Raw genomic sequence first — 6262 nt, 5'->3', positions numbered from 1 at the left:
TTCATGGTTTTCCAAAAATCCAACATTTTTTGCCTCTGTCACCCCGGCAGGAAGCTCTTCACTCTCTGTCTGACAACAGATTTCTTTTCCTGTTGAAGGACACGAGATTTCTCCAGGTGAGGGAACAGGTACAACTAGAATTCACTGAGGGTACGTATAGCTTTTGGTTTCAGGAGAAAGTCTAAGAATTATAAAAGTGGTTAATTTTTTTTTTATATATATTATAGCTATCTGGGACTTTTAAAAAACTTCAACAGGGAAGAGGGGAGGAAATCGAGTAAAAAACCTCTGTTGTTATATCCTTCAGATATTCCTCTCCTCTGTGACATGTGTGTCCAAATATCACAAGAAACATACTTGGATGATATTCGTGGTTTAGCTTAAGACTTCGTGCCTATGGGAGAGTTAATGGTGAGATATTTCAGGAGAACTCTGACTTTGGCTTGCCTCATGACTTTGAGCAGGTAACCTCCACCTGGGCCCAACCTTCAGATTTACCACAACTTTTAGCAGAAAAAAAACCACAACCAAGATTCAAGTGTGGATATGTATTAGAAAATTTGAGATAGAAATCCAAATGTAAAAGTGGATCAGGGCTTATCTGCATGCTCCCACATTTCTGACTGTACTGGAAATCCTGTGCTAGCAATATTGCAGCTTCACTTCGTTTACCTGACTGTAGAAAACTTAAATCTTTGACAAATACTTTCTTTCAGATGTGCTCCAGGTTTTTGCAGATGCTGAGATCAATAAGATCTGCTGTACCTTAAACAATGTCTGACTATATCCTATAACGTAGGGGCCACATGCAAGGCACAGCCACACAAAACACACTAAGTGCATCTTGCCTAAATATCAAATGATGCTCTGTAGTTCTGGACTGTTTTCCAGGATAAAAACATTCAGATAAAAACAGATAAATATGTAGATGCTTATCTCATTCTTAGAAATAAAATCTCAAACCATTCCTGACTGCTTTCTGCTCATTTCCACTTAGCTTTAGGTATTTCAATGTGAGGCCATACATGATTATCTGTTCTCTGTATATTATTAAAAAAACCCCAAAATCTAAAACAGCCCATACTTTTAAAAAATGGGCTTCTATAATATGGCAGAAAACCATTCCAATGAAGATGCTGTTTTAAAATCTTTATTAATTATTATCGTGATAGACATTTCCAAGGAATTTCAATTTCAGAAGCCTCTACGGTCAACTAATAACTTATTAAATATTACTCAGTCATTAAATATCTTCAGTTTAAAAATGAATATTTAGGGGAAAGACATCTGGTAATATGTCTTAATCCTATTTTTAGATTAGATCCTCTTAAGAAATTCCCATATGCTTTTAGATAAAGCTTGAACCTTGCTAAGCTTTCTGAATATTCTCTGCCTGCTGCTACATACACAACAGCCCCTAAAAGCTGTACTTAGGGGTCGTGTTTAGGTTCAGATTTCGCAAGGTAATTGCACTCCCTCATTTTCATGTGTTTTAGCACTAGAACCACAATAAGGGAGGAGGTGGAAGGAAAAAGCAGGGTGAGTCTAACAATAATGCTTGCCTATTAATGAAATTACTACAAACGGACTAAAAGTCAGAATCAAAAATAACCCTGACATTAATGGAATGCTTATTTGAATCAATTGGATAGGAAACTGCTCAGTGTGTTGGGACTAACTAACAAATATGTGATTAAATTAGTTCCCAGCATTTAAAAAATGCTTGAAGTGATCTCTAGTATAAACCAATGGTGGGTGGTGAGTGTCTTTAGCAATGTTCCTGGATTTTAACAGCATTGCTTTATCTAAATATATTTCTTAGAGTCACAAACCCTAAAAGGTATAAAATAAAGTAGATTGAGATGGATTAGGTTAATTAATGGGTATGAACTGGCCTTTCACCTCAACAATTGTAGACAAGTTCAACCTAAGAGCTTAAATCAGAGTTTGCTGTTCTAAGCTCTAGCAGACATTAATTCACATCATATAATTTGGCAGAGTTGGCCCAGAAATGAACTTGCCATAGATTTGACCCTCCAAGTCAGAGATGGGGCAGCAAACAAAGAAAAAAAAAAAAAAAGGAAAGGAAAAAAAAAGAGGAAAACTACAATGTCTCCCAGCTGCTCCCCTGACCTTTGGGTAAAGTAAGAGCGTGTTTTGAGGGTTTACCCACGCAGATAGTACATGGGTTTTTTGTGGAGATGAACACTGCAGACCCCGAAGAGCAAACAAAGCATTGCGGGGAGCTGTGGGGCGCATTGTGGAGTTTCAGTTCAGGACTTGATTTTAGGGCTCCCGGGCTCTTTTGGGGAAACTGCACCTTGGCAAACGTGTGCTTTGAGCTCCTACTGATGCACTTTGTGCGTTCACACAATTCCTCTGCACTTACAGTGATAAAACAACCGCAGCTTTACAAACATCAGCACATTGCATACACAGCCACACAGGAGTTACAGTATCAGACCAATTTCTCTGCTCTTATTTGCATGCCTACAGCTCTGCAGGGGGTTGCACACATAGAAATGGAAGAGAAATAGATAAAATGCATTAATCCTTTTGTTTTTTTTTTATTATCTACCTGGAATTCAGGCATGAAACCACCAGATCATTATTCACTGATAACTGCACAAGCAATAGCAAACTGTTCCAGGAATAAATCTTTTGCCTGAATAAAGCAACGGCAGTTGTAATATGCGTTTAATGGATTTATCAGTTTTACATTAAATGCCTTTTCTTTGAAAGCACCAATTAATTTCATAGATGTTCCCTTTAGGTCTAGGCAGCACAGTTTATGGTGGCCTTCTGCCGCAGCCAGGTTCACCTGGGGAACACCAGCCATTTGCGTGTATACGTGAGCATCCGTAGCACTTATTTGACTATAATAAACAAAGATAACGCGCGCCACCTCAATAAAAGCAAACGTGGGAGCCTGTCTGTCTTTCATTTTCCTTCCTGGTTCCCCACTTGTCCTCCTGTGATGAAGACCAGGAGCAGCACCAAGCCCAGAACACCCCATGGTGTGGCATCACCTCAGCTGTGGGACCCCACGCGACGCCGTGCCAGCACGAGCGGCTCGCTCTGGCAGAGTGGGCTGGTATGAATCAGAGAGCTGTGAACAGCTGAGTGGCGGAAGGATTTAAGGGAAGCCCTCTGTCAAAAACCAGGCCAGAAGAATAAGATGAAGTACTTCTCTGGGCCTGCAGGACTGCAGCAGTTATTAGTGAATATTTGTACATTTGGCAGCAGGATTATTGTTTCACTCCTAATGCAATTTTTTTTTTTTCCCCAGCCCTGTGTGGCTCTAATGTACATTGCAGCCTTTTCATGAAGGTTATGGTTTAAAAAGGAGAAAAAAAAAAATGAAAAGGAATGTAGCGTTCTAAAAATAGGTTCATGCATTTGGAATTGTGTTTAGGGACCAGTAACCACCGATACCATCACAGCCTGACTCTTCTCAACTTTTCACATGCTGTAGGCTCTGTGTGCAAGCCAGCTGAAAGAAATACCCTCTATTTATATGGATTTGGGATACACAATAACAACAAAAGGAAAATATGTAGGGGACCGACAATGTCTGGATCATTACTGCAGTCAAATTTGTCAAAAAATATGTTGCTTAAATAAATTTTGTCACAAAATGGGACTGGGCAAGGAACAAAAACATGGGCAAATTAGTTGTTTCCTAGTCTTACTTTTCCATGCAGCTCTACTAAATGATTTATGCATTAACAAGGTACTGGAGTTCTTTCAGTACTTTCAATGGGACCTGCACCTTAGAGGGAATTTCAGTACGAAATTCTGTTATCTTGCCATTCTTTAGCCAACTTGTATTGAATTCAGCCAACAACTGTTTCACAGTTCAGTTAATACTTCTTTAGATCTCTTGTATTTATTTACCATAATTCTGTACCTAACTAAGTCTATTTTTTTTTTTCTGTCTCACTGCATCTTCCCTACATCTTTTCTACTCAAGCTGGGGTTCACAGATGGCTGTGAACCTCATACTGTCCTAAAAAGGAAGGTTTCCCCAAAGTCAGTCTATGCATGAGGGAAGATGAAGTCTGCAAAAGCAGAAGAGGTTGTGGGATCAGGAGACCAAATATGCAGAGGTTTCATGCTGTCACCAACTCTGAATAAATGCATTCCCAGAGAGAAGAAGTTCCTCTGCCTTATTGCACAGTACTCCTGCTGATCAAAAGAAAGGTAGGAAGATATTATCAATGTATGAAGCCACTCTGCCCTTTCCCCTCCCCTTTTTTTATTTAGCATGGCTCTTCTCCAGTTTGTCAAAACTCCCTAATTGACCTGGGTTACAATTTACTAGCTTTGCAAAACACAGGCTAAATTTGTAGTGGTCAGATTTTGCATTCCTAGCCTCAGGAGCAAAAAAACCAGTGAAAAGAAATCAAAGATGACCAACACTGATGAAACATCATAACCTAAGTTCAGCTCAGGTGAATGCAGAAATCTAGGTCAAAATCTTGTCCCACTAGGCTCCACAGTATAATCAGAGTAGAAAGGTCCTAAAATACTCAGATTACTCGATTTTATATTCCAAGTGAGGGAGCAATTAAAGAAAGCTCCATAATTGCATTAACCAAGCACAAATTTCTCACTAAAGCTTTTCATTGGGGACTCTCAGCATTCAATTGCAGTGGCACTAAGGCTTTGTGGAAGTACTTCCCTTTGCAAAGTTAGATTCCTCTCTGGATGAGGTTTTATACCTACCTGACATACACTCTGGGATCTATTTGCCACACTGTGCTATAGACAAAGTTTCTTAGAGTTGTGATCAGGCTGCACTTTATATAAATACTGTCTTTGGCACCTATAACAAATTTCACAAAGAGTGAATAATCTACATGAGTAGGAATGAGGAATGGGAAAAGCACTGGCTACGCATGGCATGCAAAATTGGGTCATTGACTTCTGGCCTTTGACAGTCTTGAGGTTAGATCTGGCTTACATCACAAGTTAAATGATCAGAGGGGTTTTGCTTCAAAAATTAACACTCAGTTTGATTGAGTTTGACAGAAATAGCACACAGATGCCAAGAACCAAGTCAGACAGAACTGGGTTGTTTGGTGGTGCATCTGTTGATGGCAATGCTGCATTCTTTCATTTGCTCTGAGCCAACAAAAAAAAAAATACCTGTGGCATAAGAAACCATTGCAAAAAGAATAGCATTTTTTACAACATCTGCAGCACACAGAACACAAACTGTAAATAGGTTGGTGGAACATAGAAGTGAATATACCATTTTTAAAAATTAAAGCAAGATTTACTTTCAGATTAGACCAGCCTAAAATCTGCCTGGTAGTCACTTAATCTCACCCTGACATTCTACTTGTTAGATATTATCTAGTGAAACTCCAAACCTCAAAGTCCAGTTAGGAGCCATACTTCCAATATTTGTGTCGTCTAAAAATCAGAAAATATCTGGTCCACCAGTCAGAATACATCTTTTGTCTGTAAATCAGGGGAGAACTTGGATAAAAACCAGGAGTTCTGTGAGGATTTTAAGTGCATCCTCCTTTTATCCAGATCTAAATTGCCATCAGGATAAGAAGTTTTTCTCATGGTATTTCAGCCTCCACGTCTGCTCCCAAACAGGAAGTGCCGAAATGTGTACAAATAGCTTCATAAAAAATAATTCGAGACACCACAAATAAAGAGAAAAACATTACACTAACTTTCTCATCCTTTAAAATGACTTGAGCTCCATGAGAATGAAATACAAGGAGCTCCCACAGAACAGCTCCCTGTTCCTTCTCATAGAAGTCCTCAAACATGACCTTAGGGAGGGTTGAGGACATTGTTCATGCTGAAAGGAGGGGTTCAAATCTACTCTCCAGATTTAGTCACAAAGGGTGGGGGTAAATGTCTGTGCTTTCTGGGCCCAGTCCTGAACTCCTGAGTCAAAGGAATACCCATTAGATGGGGAAAGCTAGCAATGTGACTGCATAGGAAAAAACTGATCCTGGACTCAGCTGTACTTTGAGAAGATCTGAAAGAGTTTACAAGATTGGCACTGACTTCTTGAGGAGCTGGGAAAAGCAATCTGCTTATTCCCAGCAAGACTGAAACGTTTCATCCAAACAGCAAAAATATAGCCTGTTGCTGTAACTACCGTACTTTTATTTTATTTAAATGCAGAATACTTTTCATTATGCCAGAACTAATAAAACTTCAGCGAATGTATCACACTAAGTCTTCAGAGATGGAACCAGTTCTGTTTGGTTTTGGTTTGTTTTATTGCCGG

The sequence above is a fragment of the Pelecanus crispus genome, chromosome 7 (assembly GCF_030463565.1).
Source record: "Pelecanus crispus isolate bPelCri1 chromosome 7, bPelCri1.pri, whole genome shotgun sequence".
Classification (NCBI taxonomy): Eukaryota; Metazoa; Chordata; class Aves; order Pelecaniformes; family Pelecanidae; genus Pelecanus; species Pelecanus crispus.
The sequence above is the reverse complement of the archived record's forward strand: the minus strand, read 5'-3'. Positions refer to the sequence as shown.